The sequence below is a fragment of the Suncus etruscus genome, chromosome 2 (genome assembly GCF_024139225.1).
Source record: "Suncus etruscus isolate mSunEtr1 chromosome 2, mSunEtr1.pri.cur, whole genome shotgun sequence".
Classification (NCBI taxonomy): Eukaryota; Metazoa; Chordata; class Mammalia; order Eulipotyphla; family Soricidae; genus Suncus; species Suncus etruscus.
The window spans coordinates 116984464-117007862 of NC_064849.1; the positions used below are offsets into that span (position 1 = coordinate 116984464).

General features: G+C 35.2%; 1 protein-coding gene and 1 non-coding gene across 3 annotated transcripts in view; both read left to right on the plus strand.

Annotated features, from left to right (window-relative positions):
- RAB3C (RAB3C, member RAS oncogene family) overlaps positions 1-23399 on the plus strand; it is a 293040-nt gene that overhangs the window by 44968 nt on the left and 224673 nt on the right. The window lies entirely within an intron of this gene.
- LOC126002662 (small nucleolar RNA SNORA51) lies at positions 1152-1281 on the plus strand. The gene has a single exon (XR_007493340.1). It is a non-coding gene; the product is annotated as a small nucleolar RNA SNORA51 (small nucleolar RNA).

Below are 23399 nucleotides of genomic sequence, written 5' to 3' on the forward strand. Positions count from 1 at the left end.
AGTTATAAACAGAATACTCCCCTTCACCAGTGCAAAATTCCCACCACCAATGCCTCCCCTCCACCCTCAACCCTGTCAATATTCCTGACAGGCATTCTACTTCTCTCATTCTTTAACATTGTCATGCTAGTTGTTAGTGTAGTTATTTCCCTAACAGCATTCACCACTCTTTGTGGTGAGCTTCAATTTGTGAACTGTATTGCCATTTTAATGATGTTAATCTTCTCAATCCATCAGCAGGGTATGTGTCCTTGTATCTTCTTTTATTTCTTAAACTAGGATTTTGTAGTTTTCTTTGTATAGGTCCTTCGTCTATTTAGTTAAGTTGACTCCAAGATATTTGAGTTTGTGTGACACTAATTGGATTATTTTTTTAATGTCCATTTCTTTTTTATCATTATTGTACAAGAAGGCCATTAATTTTTGCTTGTTACGTATATGTATCATAGTTTCTTTAACTGTTCATCTATTGAGGGGCATTTAGGCTGTTTCCAGAGTCTGGCTATTATAAACAATGCTGCAATGAATATAGGTGTGAGAAAGGGATTTTTGTATTGTATTTTTGTTTTGCTAGGATATATCCCTAAAAGTGGTATAGCTGGATCATATGGGAGCTCAACTTCCAGCTTTTGGAGAAATCTCCATATCACTTTCCACAAAGGTTGGATCAGACAGCATTCACAACATCATATTATGCAGTCCATCAGAAGAGATAAAGTCATGAAATTTTCCTATACATGGATGTATATGGAATCTATTTTGCTGAGTGAAATAAGTCAAAAGAAGAGAGATAAACACAGAATGGTCTCATCTATGGGTTTTGAGAAAAATGAAAAACATTTGTGTAATGATTCTCAGAGACAAAATAGAGGAGGACTGGAGAATCCAGCTCCTGACATGAAGCTCACCACAGGGATTGTTTAGTGCAGTCACAGAAATAATTACACTGAGAACTATTATAACAAAATGTGACTGAATGAGGGAAGTAAAAAGCCTGTCCAGAATACAGGCCTGTATGGGGTAGGGAGGAAGGACACTTGGGATATTGGTCATGGGAATATATATATATATATATATATATATATATATATATATATATATATATATATATATATATATATATATATTATATAATAAAAAAGAAAAGATAAGATTTCCCAATTATTATCACAGGCTGTGTTCTTTACACTGACTGTATAGAAAGAGGAGGTACATTAAATGTACCCCATATACACCTCAACCCCCCTTTGCATGGTCTGTATTGTGAATTGGGGGACAAAAAAATTTTTATGTGTTAATTTTTTCTGCCATTTTTCCCAAGTGACTTTACTGTTTCTAGAATTTTTTGGGTACAGTCTTTAGGGTTTTCTAAATATAGTATATCATGTCATCTGCAAACAGTGAGAGCTTGATTTCTTCCTTTTCTATCTGGATGCCCTTGATATCTTTTTCTTAACTAATCGCTATGGCAAGAGCTTACAGTACTATGTTAAATAAGAGTAGTGAGAGAGGGCAGCCCTGTCTTGTACCAGATTTTATAGAAAAAGCTTTTAATTTATCTCCATTGAGAATACTATTTGCCATTGGCTTGTGGTAGGTGGCCTTGATTATATTGAGAAAAGTTCCTTTCATTTCCATCTTGAGGAGAGTTTTTATTTTAATCAAGAATGGTTGTTGTGCCTTATCAAATACTTTCTATGCATCTATTGATATGCTCATATGGTTTTTATTATTCTTTTTATTGATATGGTGTATTATGCTTATTGATTTATGTATGTTAAACCATCCTTGCATTCCTGGAATGAAACTACTTGTTTGTGGTGTATGACCTTCTTGATGGATCTTATTTCCCAGAATTTTGTTGAAAATATTTGCATCTGTGTTCATCAGGAATATTGGTCTGTAATTTTATTTTTTGCACCAACTTTGTCTAGTTTTGGTATCAAGGTGATGTTAACTGCACAAAAACTATTTGGAAGTGGTCTGGTTTCTTCAATTTCATGAAAGAGCCTGAAAAGCATTGGTATTAGTTCCTCTTGAAAGGTTTGAAAGAATTCATTAGTGACTCATCTGGGCCTGGGCTTTTGTTTTTGGAAAAACTTTTGATTACCATTTTAATTTACTCAATAGTGATAGGGCTGTTTAGATATGCTACATCATCTGTATTCAACCGTGGAAGGTTATAAAATCCAAGAATTTATCTATTTCTTCCAGGTTCACATGTTTAGTGGCATAGAGTTTCTTAGAGTAATCTTTGATTACCCTCTGAATCTCTGCAGTATCTTTAGTGATCTACCCTTTTTCATTTCTAATCTGGTTTATTAAGTTTCTCTCCATTTCTTTGTGCGTTTTGCTAGCAGTTTATCAATCTTGTTTATTTTTTCAAAGAACCAACTTTTGCTCTTGTTGATCTTTCAAATTTTTTTTATTTCCACTTCATTGATTTCTGCTCTAAGCTTCGTTATTTTCTTCTGTCTACCTATTTTTGGTTCCTTTAATGATCATTTTCTATTTTAAAAGATCTGTCATTAAGCTTTTTATATAGGCCCCATCTTCCTTTCTGATGTGTGCTTTCAAAGCTATAAATTTTCCTCTTAGTATTGCTTTTGCTGTGTTCCATTAATTCTGATCATTTGTGTCTTCATTGTCATTTGCTTCCAGGAATGTTTTAATTTCCTTTTTGATTTCATTTCTGATCTACTGGTTGTTCAGTAGTAAGCTATTTAATTTCCAGGTGTTAGTTTTTTTCTGTGTCCCTTTGTAGTTCACTCCTAGTTTCAGTGCCTTGTGTTCTGAGCAGGTAGTCTGCACAATTTCTATCCTCTTGATTTTATGGAGGTATATTTTATGGGCTAGCATGTGATCTATACTGGAGAATGACCCATGTACATTGGAGAATAATGTGTATCCAGGTTTCTGGGGATGGAGTGCCCTATATATATGTACTAGGCTATTTTCTTCCATTTCTCTTTTTAGGGATAATATATGTTGAGTTTCAGTCTGGTTGACCTATCAAGGGATGACAGGGCAGTGTTGAGATCTCCCACAATTATTGTGTTACGATTGATATCTTCTTTACAATTTGTCAGTAATACTATTAAATACTTTGCTGGTCTCTAATTGGGTGTGTATATGTTTAGTAGTGTTATTTCTTCCTGTTGTACATATTCCTTGATTAATACAAAATCTTTGTCCCTTACAACTTTTCTGAGTCTAAAGTTTGTGTCATCTGATATTAATATGGCCACTTCAGGTTTTTAAGGGTGCGTTTGCTTGGATGATTGTCCTTCAGCCTTTGATTTTGAGTCTATGTTTATTGTGACTATTCAGGTATGTTTCTCATAGGAGCTGCAGGTTGGATTCAGTTTTGATCCATTTAGTCATTCTGTGCCTCTTACCTGGTACATTTAGTCCATTGCATTAAGAGAGATAATTATCATAGGATTTAGTGCCATCTTTGAGTATAAGTTTGGTGTGTCTGTTGGTCGATCTTGTCTTAAAGTAGACCTTTCAGTTTTTCTTTTAAGGATGGTTTTGAGTCTGTAAAGTTTCTGAGCTGTTGTTTATCCACGAAGCTAAGTTTACTTCCTTCAAACCTGAAAGTGAGTCTTGCTGGGTGCAGTATTCTAGGCGAAGCATTCATTTCATTGAGTTTTGTCAGTATGTCTCTCCACAGCCTTCTAGCCTTGAGGTTTTCTTGTGACAAGTCTACTATAAATCTTAAGGATGCTCCTTCGAATGTAATTTTCCTTTTTGATCTCGCTATTTTCAGTATTCTATCCCTGTCTGCGGGATTCGTCATTGTGACTAGGATGTGTCCTGGGATGCTTCTCTTCGTGTTTCTTTTAGCCAGTAGTCTTTGGGCATGCAAGATTTGGTTGTATCTCTGGGAGTTTTTCTGCAATGATATCCTTGACTGCTGATTCTTCCTGGGGATTTTCTTCCAGGGTCTCTGCAACTCCAATGATTCTTATGTTGTTTCTGTTGAGCTTATCAAAGACTTCTATTTTCATCAGTTCACATTCTTTTAGTAATTTTTCTATTGTCTGATCATTTGCTTTATGGCTTTTTCTAACCTCTTCTGCTGTATGGATTAGCTATGCATCTGATATTCCAGCTCACTGATTCTTTCCTCAGGTGCTATTATCCTGTTGGAGAGGCTTTACATTGAGGCTTTCATTTTATCTACTGAGTTTCTTATTTCTTTTTTTTTCAGTTTGGAGTTTTCTGATTTGTATCATTGTGTTCTGTGCAGCTCAATTTATGCTTTATTTTTTATGAGGATCCTCCATATTTCTTCTTTAAACTTCTTATCTGAGAGGCTAACTATGGTTGGCAGTTTTGGGTTATCAGAGCTTCTAACTTTATTCCAACTTCATTCTTTATTCATGGTGTTGGCGTGTTGTTTCCCCATTGACATTCTTGTAGTATAGTTTTTTCCTATATGTTATGGTGGGGTTCATTTGCTAGAAGATGCCCCTCTGGCTCCACCCTCTGTGGGCATGACAGCTCACCTCTGAAGAAGGTCCAAAATGTCTGACGGGCTTTCAGTCACATAGCAGAAATCAGCTCAACTTTTTGTTGTCAGGACAGCTCACCTCTGAAGAAGGGCCCTCAGGAAATGATAGGCAGAAAAGATCAAAGCCCAGGCTACAGGAGAGCCAAGAGAAGGATCAAAATGTCTGCCATACTTCAGGTCACACAGCAGAAATAAGCTCAACTCGAGTCCTATTTTTTGACACGTCCTTGTGTGAACACTTACTCATTAACAGTCACTTTGGTTTTGCACTCTTTCTCCTTCATTTCCTTCTAGCTTTTCATCTTATTGATCTTGGCTACTCTGTCTGCTCTTGTGTTTTCTCAATTTGATTACCCAAGATGCAATACTATTGTTTGGTCTCCACATTCAGCAAATGTTTTCTTCAGTCTTTGTTCAATTGTATTAAGATCATTTTCTCAGTCTCTGTGAAGAGAAATAAAACGAAGAAGAGAGTAAAGTACCAGACCTGGATGACAAATGAATCACCCACAAAGTGTTAAGTCATAATCTTTGGAACTGTGTCCCTTTCATTTCCCAGTGGAACCCAGTAATAGACTGCCAAAAAGAAAGGGCATTTAGCAACTTCAACCTTTGCAATTCTTATGATGTCAAAGCCTTTTATACATGGGTTTCATTTATTAAAGTTTTTAAAGTAATTTTTATTATAGGTTAGGTGACATGGTTATAATTATGTTAGTATTTCTGAATTTGATGTACAAATTACTGCTCCTCACCACTCATACATACATGTTCTTTTTAATTTTGTCTTTGTATAATTTTTATATATTTCACAATTACCTTAAAGTGTTGGGAAATTGAACTAAAATCTGAAAACTGAAGTTGTAACTGTGAATAAGAAGAAAAGCCTAAGATATGCTCTGTTCCAACTCAGAATGTGTAATTTCTCTTTATTTTATGGAATACTCCCTTCTCTCTCTCTCTCTCTCTCTCTCTCTCTCTCTCTCTCTCTCTCTCGCCTTTATCTCAACTTTTTTCTTCTACCCCTCTTTTTAACTCTTCCTCTCTGTATATATCTTTATCTCTTTTATTTTCTAAATAAAATAGCTTTGTCTAAAACATAGAAAGAAAATCTTTTGGTAATAAATCAGTTAGAATTTGTGGATCATATGCATTCATGGGAAGAACTTGGGAATGTGGAGAAGAATTTATCATTTACTTGGTTAAAATAATAATTTATCTATTTTAATTTCCTGTTTTAAGGAAATTTAAATTTAAATTTAAATTTTTAATGTATAAAAGTGACATTTTTGGAAAATCAAATGTTTAATGGTATTTAATTGCATCTTAGGGTTTTAGGACTTATGAAAAAAATAAAATTAATACCAACTTACTAGTTATATTATGTAATTCTGTAATTGATTTTAATGTCTCTTTTTTATTTCTTTCATCCTCTTTCCCCTTTTCTACACCTACCATCACTCATCATAAATGTCTCCAGAATTCATTATTTTGTATATTCCTATGCTAGAATTATAGAGATTTGGGATTTCTCTTTCTGCAGCACCAAATTATTTTTAAAATTTTTCAAGAATGGAATTAAAGAGTCAGAGTGATGATGCTAGAGGTAAAGTATCTGCCTTGCACATGCTAGCCTAGGATGGATTGTGGTTCGATCCACTGGCGTCCCATATGGTCCCCCAAACCAGGAGCAATTTCTGAATGCATAGGCAGGAGTAACTCCTGAGCATCAATGGGTGTGGCCCCAAAACAAAAAACAAACAAAAAGAAAACAAAAAAGGAATTAAGTGATAAAATATAAATTTATAGTAATTTTTATAATTAGGACATACTATGGTAATATTTCCTTAGAAGACAAAAATTTTTAAAATGAAGTAAGAGAAAAAATAGGTGTAGTCACCAACTCAAAGTTAGTCATAATTAATTTTGACACTGCATACCATTTTTTGGGGGGGGGTTTCGGGCCATACCCTTTTGATGCTCAGGGTTAAGCGCTCAGAAATTGCCCCTGGCTTGGGGGGACCATATGGGACACTGGGGGATCGAACCGCCGTCACTATCTTTCCTTGGCTAGCACTTGTAAGGCAGACACATTACCTCTAGTGCCACCTCGCCGGCCCCATCACTGCATACCATTTTTGCAGTCACTAGTACCTATTAGAATTTTAAAAGCATGTATATACATTTCATAAATGTTTAAATAATGAAAATAATAAAGATAATAAGATATGTTATTGTTGTGTATGTAAATATTTTAGGGGATTATTATGTTACTGACCCTACCCTGATCAGTGTTTGTGCCCTACCCTAGGGTGTGGCCTGGCATTCTGCCCCCACCCTAGGGTGGTACCTGATTCTGCTTTCACCATTGGGTGGTATCTGATCCCACCATTGGGTGGTACCTGATTCTGGGGGATAAAAACAAGGGTCTGTGGAAAGCGAGAGGCTTTTAGCTGGAACTTATGCTGAGTCTTTGGACTTCAGTCTTGTCCACCGAATAAAGCTAATATTTCCACAAGCCTGACTGTCTGTAAGCTGTTTACCCGCCGTTTCACCTCAGAACTGTCGGCTGGACAGGGTGGCAGATGCGTGCTCCGAGCTGGAGGGGAAAGACCTCATCCTCCATCCCTCCATCAGTCAACCTCTTCAGGGCTGACTTGCAACAGTTATTACTGAGTGATAGCTATTAATAGTTTTTAATGTATAACTTTTCATTTTTTATGAATTTACATTCATAATTTAAAAACTAAATACGTGTTATATTGCCAACCAATATAATGTAATGTTATAACTTATATGTTATTAACCTTTTAAAAAATGCTTTGAATTCATTATTTTAAGTAGCAACATAGGAATAATTTATTTGACCAAGTTTTTGTTACTAGATTTCCTTTTTCCCTGATTTTTATTTTTGGCATTAGTGTTGGTAGATAAAATCAAGGAAATATATTTTTTCACTCTAAGCTTAATCTTAAATTTTTGTTGCTATATTGACTATAAATATGTCTGTCTGTGTGTGTGTGTGTGTGTGTGTGTGTGTGCTGTGATTTTATATTCTCTCACAATAGAAGTGCCTATTCTCCTGAATGCCATAGTATTTACCATGATCATTTTTGGTTGCTAATTTTAAATGTACTTTCACTATTTTTTTTTTGTGTCTTTTTCAAATATTTGTTTTGTGTTTGTATTTTTTCTTACATAAGTTAATAATTTTTACTCTAGCTTTCTTTTCCCCCACAACAAGCTTGGCTTTTCTCCCACAACTAATTTTTCTCCAAATTGTCTTTATTTTTTGTGGGTGGTATGATTTGGAATCATGGTATAGTTTGGACTCATTTTATATTTTTTTTCATTTTTATAAAGTCACGTGCCTCAATTATCTCTTAATGTGTTTCAAAATATAAGCTATGGTAATGCCCACACATGTCAGAGGAAATCCTATTCTTTTGCAATTATAACTCTTTATTTCAAATAAATACATCATTAGACATATCAACTTCTAAAAAGACTAAGAACATGTAAAGTATTCCTGTCTGAACAGACACAATGTTCAGAATGAAGGTAGCAGGAAGCAGATATTGTATGTCATCTAGGTATTAAATGTGTTCACACTGTCTAAGGGAAAAATATGATTTTCTTTTCCATGCTCTTAATTCAGTTGACATCATCACTCCAAAATGACATCTCTTTCCCCAGAGGCCTCTTCTAATTCCCTGGACCTGCTTTTGATTTTCAGCCTTAGCAGTGTTACATACTAGAGTCCCCATCAAGCATACCACACTTGCCTTTCTGTATTCTGCTAGAGGATTTTTTCTGACAATGCAGTACACACCACATTGTATCTTGCATGCACAGCCAAGAAGGGCAGTGCCAACCCCCACTCCACAACAGTCCTTTATTAATAGGAATTAAAGCAGAAATCTTTCATTTTTCTATGGACACTTTAGTATTTTTTTAGAGGATTGTAGCAGTATTGAGATCCCATTACTCACCACAATGATCTCCTATAATAGTATCCTAATCATATCATTTTCACTTCTCCAAGGCCTTCTCTCTATTACTTCACTCCTTTTCTGGGATTACTTCCTTCATAAATCACTACTCCCAGGCTTTACATTTTGGGAGAATCTCAAATTCAAGCAACAGCTTCCTAAAAACAAACTTGTTAATTGTGTTTAATTAAAATAAAATCTTAATTTCTCAGAGATCCACTTAATAAATATAATGGTGTTTTCCTTTGCCAATTCTGCTTAATTATTGGTACTTCCTATTATTTGCAATGTTTGATTTCTCAGATTATGTCCAATAATCAATAATTTTTAAGTGTACTAGAGACATTTACTAAGAAACTCTACTGTCCACATAGCGTCCAATGCAAAAATTCACTCATGTTGCTTATTTATGAAAAAAAAATTCTTCTGTTCTTAGTGCATTCATCAAGTGTACCTCATTTTCTTTTCTGCTTTCCATCTAACCCAGAATATAGAAGGGAGTAAGGGGGCTCACCTCATTCATCCCTTTCCTAACTCAGCCTCATTCTGGCTCATGGAAAGAACAGGCTTCCAGCTGTAGCGATAAATTTGTCTACCTGCCCAGGAGCTTTTAACACCAAGCTATATCCTTGCCAAAGAGTCACTGTGAGAATGTCAGAACTTCAGAAGTAGAATAATCATCACTTCCCTTGCCCCACTTCCCCAAACCAAACGCATTTAAAATAACCTCTAATACAGTCAGGAAGGAATGATTCAGGATGGACATGAAATTACTTAACTACATTATTTCTATTTGGGTAAGCTTTTATCCCACAAATACCAGAGAGATTGGCAATCACAGTTGCAGAGAGTGCCATTAAAATACATGAGCCAACAGACCATGAGGAAATAATTATAAATAATAATTACTGTGGTGCTCACTGCCGTTGTTATTTGGAGCTGACTTGCTTCAGATCTTATATAAGCTGACATATAGAACTCTAAAAATACCCTCATATACTTAGTCTAAGAATTCTTGAAGTGGAAGAAAAATAAAATATTTGTTGTCTTTAGTGGAAAATATGGTCAGAGAAGATGCCCTTTCTCCTAGAATCTTAGCCACACTCATCATTATAAAATAGTTCTTTTGCTGTAAACTGGTAATGTAGCACAATGTCAAAATCCCAACTTTCCAATAATAAAATCAGGAGAATTCTTAAAGAAAATATTAGTTGAGTTACATTGTGTATTTTTCACTGTTTTGGGAACAAGGAGCTATTTTCCTTAGATCTTTCCCTGGATTATAGTTGATCGATCTCATCAACTGATTCCAGGAATCATAGTAGTGAGTAAACTACATAGGCTGCTTTTCATCTCCCTTGAAAGCTATATGTCATCACCTGCAATCAACTCCATAGAGTAGAGTCCAGCATGTTTTGTCAATTTTCTGTTACAGCAAGGAAAATGAATTGGCCTGTGAGTGAACAGAGGAGCAGCACGTGCTGCAGTTATAGGGCGATCTCAGTAGTCAATACAGTGTGGAGTCGGAGGTCATTTGAAAACTTTCCTATTTGTTATACTTCTTCATCTCTTCACTTTCTTATTTGATAAAAGGAAGCTCTAGACCTGCCAATTATAGTAAAAATATGCCCAGAATAAAGGTCAAAGATGAATCCATCTAAACATAGCAAGAGAAGAGGTTATAGAAATTTGCCTTAATTGCTCTCTTCAGTATTTGTGCATTATTTTCATAAACCCAGAAGAAAAGCTTCATTATAGTATACAATCAAAAATCAAAATCAAGATTCCTACATTTTTTCTTAGATGCAGATTCTTTAAAATGTGCAGACTTTCAAGTGTTAATTGTGTCATATTTGAGATTTAGAACATATAAAATACTTTAAGATATATCAACAAAGAATCGTTAATTTCTAGGTAGTGCTACAAAGCTAGACACAGAGGGAACCACTTGTACTGGCAGTCCAGAGGGGATGAGGGTGAAGGATAGGGGATCCAGGATGGGAATGGGGGTGGAAGGAGGAAAACTTAGGGGCTGGGAATTCCTCTGATTCAATGTTAATATCTACCTAAAATATTGTTGTGAAATATATGTAAGATACTGTGGTACACTAAAATAAAAAATTAACAATAATTCTACTTAAATGAAAGCAAAATGCATTCTCTCACCTTGGATTTAAGTATATCATATATGTCTACTACAACACAAATGTAAAAAAATTGCAAAAATTAAGAAGCTGATTTATTCTTTAGGGAATTTTGTTACTATAAAAGAACCTGGCCATAGTGTATATTAGGAGGTGGGGAACAGAAGGTGAAGGGAGTGGAAGTCTGTGGATTTATTTTTTAAACACTCTCAACAATAACCAAAGTGCATTTTGTAAGATGTCAGAATAAAATTGAACTTTAAAGCCCCAAGCACACAGATACACAGGATATGGTATCAAGGCTGCATGGAGCCATGGAGGAAGGAACCTTAACAGACCCACTTAAGCATACCCACTTCTTTAATGTTGACTCTATATGGAAACACATGTCATTATGTTATTTTGGTGAAAATTGGTCAAAGGTCTACACCTAACCTCGAGGCTAAGAAACAGAGTCTAGATCTAGAAAGAAAAGAAAACAGATTTTTATGAACAGCTACTAGACTGGCCCAATACCACTGTTGACTTTGCTCATTTCCTCCCAAGCTAACTTCCATGGTTTCCTTCATCCCTATCAAGTCAGGCTTCTTGAGAGTGTGCGGATTTCCTCTTTCTGAGCTTTCAGTCATTCATCTCTTTCATTCAATTTTATTTACAACCCCAATCATTTCTCCTATACCTGAAAATTAAGCCAAATTCACAATTCAATACAAAGATTTTTTTTGCCTCATCCTGACAATCTCTTCTGATCTTTCTTTGTATTCCATGACTCACCCTGTCCTTGGATCTCTAACCAATTTTTGTTTGTCTATTATTAATTATACTCTACCCATCGCCTTCATTTGAAGAGTTCTGAATTTTTCCTTTGACATACATTTTTCCTGTCCTTCACCATCATAGATGAGTTGTATCAGCTACTAATGAATCCAAAAATGTAATCTTTGCTTCTGATTTCTGTACTCAGCATGAGACTCACAATTTCAAACTCAGACACTTAAACAAAATTTAAATAAAACAGTTTAAAATAACACTAAGGTAAATTTGTTAAACTACTCTTTGTTAACATCAGATTTCAAAATAATGACTGTTTAAAAAAAACAGGTTTTGTTCTACAATGTAGGGAAGGGGTTGGACTTTTACTTTATTTTATTTTATTTCTATAATTACTTTACTTAAGCACTGTGGTTACAAAATTGTTCATGACTGAGTTTCAGTCCTAGAATGTACACCACCCTTTAAAAGTGCACTTTTCTGCCACCAGTGTCCCCAGTTTTCCTTCCACACCACCTGCCTCTGGGGCAGGCATTTTACTTCTCTCTCTCTGTCTCTCTCTTTGTCTTTCTCTATTTCCTTTTTGACACTGTGGTTTGCACTGTTGTTAAGTAAGGGATACCATGCATATCACTTTATTCCCTTTTAGCAACAAGCTCTTGTCCCAGAGCAATCAGTTCCATCTACTATTGTCATAATGAACCTTTCTCTACTTTAAATGCACTCACCCACTATATTTGTGGCAAGCTTCCTACCATGTACTGGTCCTCCTGGCCCTCATCTCTATTGTCTCTGGATATTATTACCATGTTCTCATTTAGTTTTTCTATATTCCACAAATGAGAAAGATTACTCAATGTTTATCCCTCTCCCTCTGACTCATTTCACTCAGCATAATAATCTCCATATCCTTCTATGAATAAACAAATTTCATGGCTTCATTATTCCTAATGGCTACATAGTATTCCCTGTGTATATGTATCACAGTTACTTTATCCACTCATCTGTTTGGCAGACACTTGGGGTTGTTTCCACATATTGGCTATTGTAAATAGTGCTGTGATGAACATAGGATTGCAAAGGACTTTTCTACATTGTGTTTCTTTGGGTTCCTAGGGTGTATCCCTAGGAGTGGTATTGCTGGGTCATATGGAATCTCAGTTCTAGTTGTTTATTTGTTGTTGTTGCTTTTTGAGAAATATCCATGTCGTTTTCCAAAGGGGCTGGACCAGTCTACATTCCCACTAGCAGTTAATGAGAATCCCTTTTCCCCACATCTATATCAGCACTGGCTACTTTTCTTTGTGATGTGTGTCAGTCTTTGTGGTGTGTGATGCTATCTCATTGTTATTTTGATGTGCATCGCCCTGACAGTGATGTGGAGCATTCTTCATGTCCCTTTTGTCCATCTGTATTTCTGGTAGATAAAAATATTGTTTAGCTAATTTAAAAAGCAGTTTGATATGGATGAAATTGATGCTGATTATCTTCATTTTATATTTAATTCAGTTAGTTCTATAACTGTGGAACATTATGTCCAAAGTAACTTGAATTATAAATTCAATAAGTAATCAAATTGAAGAATAATTTCTAAAAATATGTAAAATGAGAAAGTGTTTGGTTCTAAAAATAGCCACCATGGTTATGAGTAACAGAATAGCTGACTATACCTGAAAAAAGCCTGGCTAAGCAATACATATGCCACTTGTCCCGAATTCACTGAAAAGCATTATTTTGCATTGAAGTAATATTGGAGATTATAAAGAATGCTCTCTTAGCTGTTATGATGTTAATTATCTACTAGTGTAATAGGCCATATGTCCTAAACTTGGGTAATCTCCGACCATAATATGACACGCATCAGGTTTCCAATGGTGTATAATTGGTAATTAGCTATCCAGACAGACTATTGGCAAGTGTGCCCCATTTTGCTTTTGGAAATGCAGGCAAATTGCACTCAGTTAAAAACATACATTAAAATGTCTGGTTTGGCTTCCAGGTTGATGCATGATTGAAAATAATGATTTTCTACCTTCCAAGCCATCACATGTGACCTTCTCAATTCCCTATTGTAAATCGCCTGTTTCCAAAGTCATGCTGTTGTGTGGCCACATCCAATTAATTGCGACACCACTCTTGAAAAGGTTTCCTGCCTCACTCTCCATAAAATAGTTCATTAGTTTCACAGGGATTTTAGTTTAATACTATATTTAGTTTGCACTTTTTTGTATGTTTCAAACAGAAATATGAGATCCCTTAGGGTGAAAGGATGTGAAACAATGGGGTTAGATGAACAATCAAGAAATAAAAATCTGGCTTAGAAACATTCTGGGTTGTAAAAAATAAATAAATACAAGGTTTCTAGTAAATCAACTGCACCACTTTTCTTTCCTTTTTTGAATATTTTGGGCCACACCCATTTGATGCTCAGGGGTTACGCCTGGCTAAGCGCTCAGAAATTGCCCCTGGCTTGGGGGAACCATATGGGACTCCGGGGGGATCGAACCACGGTCCTTCCTTGGTCAGCACTTGCAAGGCAGACACCTTACCTCTAGCGCCACCTCACTGGCCCCGTACTGCACCACTTTTCAAAAGGGCATTCTGTTATATGAATTATCCCAGAAAAGTGAGATTTTAGTTTTTTTTAAACAAAAAATTGTACTGTGAAACTCAGGGAACAATATCTATTATTGTTCTTACAATATCTATATTACAATATCTATTATTGTTCTTACTGTTACAATAGATATAATTTATCCGTGTTATTAAATCTTCATAAGTGTAATGTGGTTGGTGAGTAGACTTAATAAATGTATTAAATGGGCAAGTAGAGTAAAGGTAAGATGTGCAGTTAATGAAAAATAAAGTAATGAGAGATAAGACAGGGGAAAAAAATCAATGAACCTGGAGTCAAAGAGCTAAAATTTCCATCTAGAATTTGCAATCTCAAGTTAATTTTATCTCATTTTCCTTTGAAAGAGAACCTAAAGGCAAACATTCTTAGTTCCTTTTTATACTTAGTATTTTTTAGTTAGCTATGACTCAAGCCAAATAATTCCCCATGTTTAGAATCAACATTAGGCTAACAGCCAAAACATCCTATCAAGCAGATGGAGTGGTTTAATGATAACAGAAATAGCTCAATGATCCATTTTCTACATGATATCAGGTGCAATAACTTAAAGTATCCCCAGCAGTAGGCATTACTATTATTTTTACAATTTTGTAGAGGGAGAAGTATATGGAAGAATTATATGCCCAAAGATACACAATTTACAGTTGGTAAATATCAAAACTAGGATATCAGCTAAAGTAGCTTGCTTACTGGAAGGAAGCTGCTAGGCAACATTTATGTCAGAAACAGAGCAACATAAATGACTGAAACAATATTTTTCTCTGGGTAGGTAAAAATACAAACTAGATAGAGATAAAAGAAAATTAATTATCTTAACCAATTCTAAAAGCAAAGAGAAAACTTTCTGCAAGCAATTTTGGGGTTGAGAGAGAGAGAGAGAGAGAGAGAGAGAGAGAGAGAGAGAGAGAGAGAGAGAGAGAGAGAAGCATGCAAAATGCCTGCCCAAGGGGCAAGGGGGAGGGGTGGATGGGAGGGAAATGGACACTTTGTGGGAAAGTCCACCAGTGAAGGGTGGTATACATTGTATGACTGAAAATATGGTATGAACAATTTTGTAACCATAGTGCTTAAATAAATAAATTAGTATTTTTAAAAAAAGTACTAAGTAGACAACTTGAAGCAAAGGTAGCTAAATGCCCCTCCCTGCTGCAAGTACTTGGTTAAGGGAATAAAATAAATTAATTGCTTGATTGATTGACTGAAAAAATAGAAGTTACCCCCTGGAGGTTCTGGATGCTAGAAATCGACCCTGGATTGACTGTGTGCAAGGCAAACACCCTACCCACTGTACTATCACACTTGTCCCTTTGTAAGCAGCTTATTTTTGTTTTTTTCCTTACTCACTGATTAAATGAATCACTGGCAAATGAAGTGAGAAAAGAATGGCCAGAAATACTACCCTCACTGATTGAAGAAGTAGTAAAGAATGGTAGGGAAATGAAGAATAGTGGGGCAATATTTTTGTCCTTAAATTTTTTCCTGTTTCTACATTTATAATTAAGGTCCTCATTTATACAAGTTTTTGTTTATTTATTTGTTTGTTTGTTTGTTTGGTTGGTTTTGGAGGGGGCACACCTGCTGCTCAGGGGTTACTCCTGGCTCTTTGCTCAGTAATCACTCCTGGCAGGCTAGGAAACCATACAGGATGCCAGGGATTGAACCCAGATTGGCCACATGCAAGGCAAATACCCAAACTACAGTGTCACTGCTCCAGCTCCCATGGTTTCTATTATTTTGATATTTTCACATTTTGAAAGTAGTTATCAGCAAAAAAGTACCAGTAAAGTTAACACAGCAATGAAAGTCTGTTCTTAAATGTCATACTAAGTGCATAAATGAAAGGCTTATTTGGGTCTTTGCTGACTAATAACCAAACTGAGTGGTTCAAAAGCCAATATCCAGAAAGTAAGTCATGATTAGAAATACTTCTTGTTATGTTAATGTGGTTTACAAGACAGTGGAAACCATTAGAAAAGGAAAGAAGGAAAGCAGACATGATTTGGATAAAGCTGCTTATGGCTACAAACAGTCAGTATATGTTAGAATTATTCAAATTTAAGTGTGATTAGGCACATTTCTCTCTGCAAAGTTCATTAGTCTGAAGCATGCCAGCAAAGGCCAAGGGCTGTTTATTAATATCACAAAATGCAAATTGAGTGATCACTGGATTTTAATTTTCTCTTGCAGCTCTCTAAATGAATGTGCAAAGTAAGTATTTCCATGATGAATCATTTGTCTGGCTTCTAATAGAGAAAACATGCTTTGTATTTACAGAAAAGTATAAATACAACTTGACTAGCTGAAAATATAAAAGGAGCAGCAACATCTTTGACTTTGAGTAATAACTAGAAGGGCACTAAAGATTCTCTGAAGACAATAGAAAATAGTAGCACAAAAATAATGCATTCAAACACCTGCCTTCTATGTATTAGTACATATACATAGGCAGTCACTACTTCCCAGACACTGTACAAAGAAAAAAACAACAGTCTCTCTTTTTAAAATAGACAAAAGTAAAAATATAACCATCGGTTATTAGATTTACAAAAGACTAGAAGTAAACTATTTGTATTGTACAGAAAATTGATGTATTATTGGCAAAGTTATAGAAATGTTTTATGAAAGAATTGGTATTTATCTAAGCCCTACAGTAAAAAGGAATTAGTTGGAAATTTAAGAAAGTGGGGAGAAAAGTATGCTGGGCAGAAGGGACAGAACTAGTTTGAGATTCCAGGAAGCAGATACTGAGGCACCACTATACAGGGCTTCATAATGAGAAATTAAGTTTCTGTGCCACTTTAGGAGAGGACAAAGTGATTCTAGAAACAAGCAAAATATGGCATGGAGCTGGAGCATTTTGGACTACATAATAACTGTGCTCTGGGCTGATGCCTAGTTTTATGCTCATTCCTGGTGGTGCTTGAGAGAGCGCATGTCATACTGGGGATTAAACAGAAATTGTCTGCATACAAGACAAGTGCCTTAACCACTGAACTATATTATCATTTTTGCAGCCCCAGAAACAAATTTTATACACATCGGTTTTGTGTGTTGTGACTTATGTTTTCAGGCCTAAGTGATATTCTGCCACTTAAAATATCAAATCTTTCAAATAGGTTTCATGACAAAGTATAATATTTGATTCTTCTGTTCATGGCTATCATTTAAATGTTTCAAGTCCTAGAAACAATTTATATTATACAGAGAGTAGTTGTATAATAACTTACAATTTTATAAATAATATAGAATAAAATGAATAATGCAATCATCAAGAAACATTTTAATATTTATATAAACCACAGCATATATTTTAGTAGGCTGTTATTTAATAGTCTATAAATTTAAAAGTAAAATGCCCATTTCTTATTCCTATACTATAATCTTCCTTTATGTCATTGTCAGTGGATCATCTATTTGGACTGGACTAAATTGCATGGCACTTATTTTTGTTAAGACAAATGCCCTACCTACCGTATTATTGTACTTTTTTTAGATGAGTCATTATGTGATACAGTTAAAAATTGATGATGGTTGAGTTTCAGTCATAAATGTTCCAGCACCCCTCCTTATCCTGTATCTATATCCAACCATCATTTATTTAGTTTCCCTCCAGTTTCTCCACCCTTTTGCCTTCCTCCATAGCAGATACTGTGGTGGTGGTGGTGGTGGTGATAGTGGTAGTCATTGTCCTTGTCTCCTCCTCCTCCACCACCACCTCCTCCTTCTCTTCCTCCTCTTCTTTCACTCCCTCCTCCTCCACCTACCCCCCCTTTTTTTTGGGGGGGGGACGCTCAGGGGTTACTCCTAGCTATGCACTCAGAAATCGCTCCTGGTTTGGGGGACCATATGAGATGCCTAGACTAGCGCTGGCAAAGCAGACTCCTTATGTCTCCTTGCCACCACTCCAGCACCTCCACTTCCATCATGTTCTCCATCTTCTCTTCTTCTTCTTCTTCTTCTTCTTCTTCTTCTTCTTCTTCTTCTTCTTCTTCTTCTTCTTCTTCTTCTTCTTCTTCTTCTTCTTCTTCTTCTTCTTCTTCTCCTCCTCCTCCTCTTCCTCCTCTTCTTCTCCTCCTCCTCCTCTTCCTCCTCCTATCCTCCTCCTCCTCTTCTTCTTCTTCTTCTTCTTCTCCTCCTCTTCCTCTTCTTCTTCTTCTTTTTCTTCACCTCTTCCTCCTGTTCCTTTTTCTCCTCCTAATTTTTCTTCTTTTCTTCTCCTCCTTCTCCTCTTTCTCTTCTTCCTCTTCCTCTTCTTCCTCTTCCTCCTCCTCTCCTCTTTCTCTTCCTCCTCATCTCTTCCTCCAAGTTTTTCCTTTTTGAAACTGTGATTTGCAGTATAGCTACTGAAATGATATTATGCATATCACTTTACTCCATTCCACATTCGGTTCTTGTCCAGAGAGATCATTTCCAACTATTATTGCTAAAGTGGTTAATGGTTGTGTGACTCTCAGTATTGGTTATATTCTCTCTTACATCTTTCTTGGAGTTGGAGGAATATAGTTTAATTTTCCTTTTATTTTCTCTCTGGTCCTCACTAAGGGAATTTAAATTATAACCTCTTAATGTTGCACACTAATTATAATGATACATTTTAAAACAAAAATTAATAAAGCAACAAAAATAAACTAGTAATTGCAAGTACAGATTGTTACTGAGCAATTGAACTCTCAGATTGTGATGATGAAACTATGAATTATATAGCTTCTTTTTTTGTTGTTGTATTGTTGTTTTGGTTTTGGGATCATGCCTGGAAACACTCAGGGTTTCTTCTGGCTCTGCACTCAGAAACCACCTCTGAAAGGCTCAGGGGACCATATTGGGATGCCAGGGGTTGAACCTGGATCAGTCAAGTGCTATCTCTCCAGCCCCTCTATAGCTACTCTTAATAATAGTTTGATAGTTTTTTGGTAAGGAGAGATGAGATACTGAACTGGAGGTGGTGGTGCTTCATGGCCCATGTGGTGCCAATTTGTTTATCATAGCATATTTTTTTAATTTTATGTACTTTATATTTTCTTTATTTAAAGAACATGCATCACATAGTTGACTATCATACATTTGTTTCCAGATAAGTGAGAGCAAAATTATTTTTAAAAAAAGAATAGAGAGAAAACAAAGGAAGAGAGAAATAAAAGAAGTACAGCAAGAAGCAAATCTGTAAAAATTGTTATATTTCCAATGAGGTCATTAAGTCATTGTCAAAGATTTAGTAAGCTCTGACACTAGCTGACAATTCTTATTTCATTTGTTTCTAAACATTAAGTGACTTCAGCTACACATTAGCATCTAAATTGGTCTGTTTCTATGGGTATGACATTATTAAACAAAAGAAGTTTGTCGCATGGTCGTGAATGTAGCAATGCGGTTTTAGGAATTCAAAACATAGTTACTGGTACAGAAACTTTTGTGGGATGCATTTTTGGCTTCCAGGTCTCCCAGAAATATGAGAAGGCAGTTAGAGGGTGCCTGCACTCATTCCAAAACAGTCCTGGTGATATCAGTCTAAATACTGGATTTGGTCAGATTGGCAGAAAATCTTAAGAGAGTGATGAAGCAGGGTCCTAGGCAAAGTCGTGTTTATGGGTCCATAAACATAATATTTTATAGCCCTCAGTAGGAAACAATTAGCAATACTTTAGTGAGTAGTAATTTAACAAATTGTACTTTCTTCACGATGCAGAATACTTCCAAAATGTCATGAAAAAAGTTCAGAAATTTGGTGGTAGGAGTAGTGATTTACAAAAAGAGTTGGGATGTTAACCCTCTGAAATTGCATACTATCATAGATGAATAATAAGTAAATGATAACAAGGAAATTACCAAAGAAGGATGCAACTGTAGGTAACATGGAACAACCTGGATGAGTAGTCAAGGATTTGTGCTAAGTAAGAAATCTGGGGATATCCCAGTGGTTGGGATACTGTTGAATTGTTTGAAACTTTGTATTTGATCCCTGTCACTGCTCTACCTCATATAGTGTGATCGATGACACTTCCATGGTGGCACTTGAGTGTCAAAACAATTAATACTTCCAGTGTATTACAACCCAAGTTTGTGACCCCTAGATATTACTACCACAAAAAATTTTAAATAAAGGGAAGGAAAGAGAAAAGAAAAAGTTCAATTCCCCAAAGTCACATGGAATCAGTGTTATGTGATTACATTTAAATAACTTTCTTGAGATGACAAAATTATAAATATTAATTAAGAAATATTTGTCGAGACTAGGCAGAGGAAAGAGTGAAATGTGAACAGTACTCTAAAAGGAGGCATCAGTCTATCACTGTCAATATTCTGGTTGTGATATTGTTTTATAAAATGGAGCACTGAGGGGAACACATGAACTTTTTATAACACCTTTTCCAACTAATTGTGAATGTGCATTTTTTTCTAAATAAAGTTTATTGCTTCTCGGCCTTTGGGCTAAGTTCAAGTGTAGTAAATAAACAATTTAATTTTTTTCTTGATTACTTGTTTAACTATCTGAACATTTTAAAAATATCTTTATTTAAACACCCTGGTTAATACATGGTTATAGTTGGGTTACAGTCATAAAAAGTACACCCCCCTCCACTAGTGCAACCTTCCCACCAATGCCCCCATCACCTTCCTCCCCCACCCCTTCTGTCTTTGAGACAGGCATTCTATTTCTCTCACTTACTCCATTGTCATATAGTTATTGTTGTAGTTATTTCTCTAACAGAACTCACCAATTCAATTTTTTTTAATAAATAACCTTATTAGTGTTTTACTTTATTGTGTTTCACAGACTCTTTTTGGTAAGTTGGTCTGTGTGTACTTAGTTTATTAGCATTATTTTCTCAACAGCTCACTTTGTATCTCACATTTGGTATTTTTCAAAATACTTCATAATTTTATATTGTTCTATATATGTCACGGTGAACTTTCAAATCATTTAAAATACATTTTTGTGAATATATGGAAGAAAATCATGCAATTTTCTCTAGGTGGATGAATCTGAAGAATATCATGCTGATTGGAATGAATTAGGAGAGATATGTGTATAGAATGATCTTTCTTAAATGTGGGATATTAAGAAACATCATAAGGAAATGTTAAGTGCCCAAAGGCATCAGGGCATAAGAACTGGCACACAGAATTGAGCTTACCATGACAAGGTGATGTCAGGTATCTTGAGGTGGGAGAGACATTGAGACAGTGGGGGAGGGAAGTAGACATTTTAGTGTAGAGTGTGGTTTGGAACTTTCTATGCATAAAACTCTATGATGAACAGCTATGTAAATCTGAGTGTCAATTAAAAAATAATTGCATTAGGCTATAGCTGTTACAAAATTGACAAAACATTAATTGACAAAACATTAGCATTCAAAGTGTTCCCAGTGCATGAACAAAGAAAGTTTCTTTCTTTCTTTATTCTTAATTTGGGGGTCTTCTTAAAGGGTGTTCAGAAAGCCCAGGAGTTCCCCCCAGAGTATTCATTCAACTGGGCTGGAGAAATCGTACAGTGGATAGAGCACTTGGCTTTGACTTGAGAAACATGTTTTAAAAACATAATGCTATTATATGCTTAGTAAGTTAGAGTATATTATAAATATAACATTTACATACAAGAGAAAACAAAAATATAACTAATTTTTATTGAAATAGTCTACAATTGAAGCTGCAGTATTTCTGTGATGTTTCTATACATGAAATCCTAGCTACTGTGGTCTTTTTTAAACTATTATCTCCCATCACACTGAAAATTCCCCAAACTTCTTAATATGTCTCCTTCAGCTTGTCTGATTTGGCATCTGCATTCCTTTTCAGATTATTCTTACCCTTATTCTTTTAGCTGACTTATCACCTGATTACACTCGAATAATTTTTATTTTCAAGTACCACAGGCTGTTCCCACCTATGTATATTTATACTTGATGCTCAGCCTCTGAAGCATTCTTTTCCAAGGACTTTACAAGCATTATTTCACTCTTAATACAGTGATGCAAGTGTCACCTCTTTAATTTCATTTTCTAATTTAATGTCATTTGCTAAAATATCACCCCAAAAGAGAATTTCTCTGATCACAATAACTAAAGTATTATATTCCTTTCTCATACCATTATTTATTGTCCAATGTTGCTTAATTGCTCTTTGGATATTTCTTTTTATTAGCAACATTTTAGTGTCATTAAGTAACCTGACTACACAACATAAGCATCTAGAAAGGACAAGAAAAAGGAAGGAAATTATTAGGTATGGCCTTATCTTCTCGATTCACTACAGGATCCCCTGGACTTCGAGTAAATATTTTTGTATTAATTATAATTAAATTTTTGAGTAAATGAGTGAACAAAAGCACTTTGGAAAATACATGTACTTCTATGATAGCAATTGTATGTAAAATTTAACATAAATATTATTATATATCATTTAGTTATACTAGTAACTGCTGCTATGCTACTGCTATTATGGGAGGAAGTTAAACAAAGTACTTAGTTGCCATTAGTGTTTTGGATATGAAATGGAAATATGACATAAAAATTTGGTGTATGAATTCATTAGAGACTTCTTTCAGCCTGCAACTAGTTTTTTAGTTATTTCCAGGTTTTTTTTTTAGTATATCCTGATAAAGAAGTACTTACTCAATCTTTATTAAAATACACCATAGTTTAGTTATTTGGCATTACTTGAACAAAATATGATACAATTATTTTTTAAAAATACTAATTATTTCAAGTTGAAGCTACAAAATAATTGGGTAATTAAATGCTATTAAAACAATGTTCACTTATTTTACTGTTGTTGATTAATTTCTGAACAAATTCTTTTTCTGGAAATATTATTCCTATTATTCCCTTTTTGATTTGCCATATGCAGAAGTGCATGGGGTTCTGTTCTTGACTCTACGCTTAAAGATAACACTTGGCGATGTTTAGACGACCCAAATGGTTTTGCGATCTGATCAAAGCAAGGTTTACCACATGTGAAGCAAATGCCTTAGCCCCTGTGCTATCTCTCCAGCCCTGAACAAAATCATCTTGTTAATTCAAGACCAGAACTGTTTAGTTTTCAAAGGTTACTCAGTTAGTCATTTTATATTTAATGGTTTCATTATAATATATTGTACACTAGAGGTTTCCCAATGTATTTTTATTAAAAAGGGATGACTAACTATAAATTGTTTGTTTCTATTTCCCATGTCTGAAAACAAAAATATTTAATAAACTTATTTTCTCTTTAATTCTTTTCTCTCTAATCATAGAATTCTACAGTCCTAGAAATTTGAGATAGAGGGACTTGCCACATCTGGTTGTGCTCAGAGCTTACTCCTGACTCAGGAATCATTCCTGGAAGTGCTCACAAGGCTATAC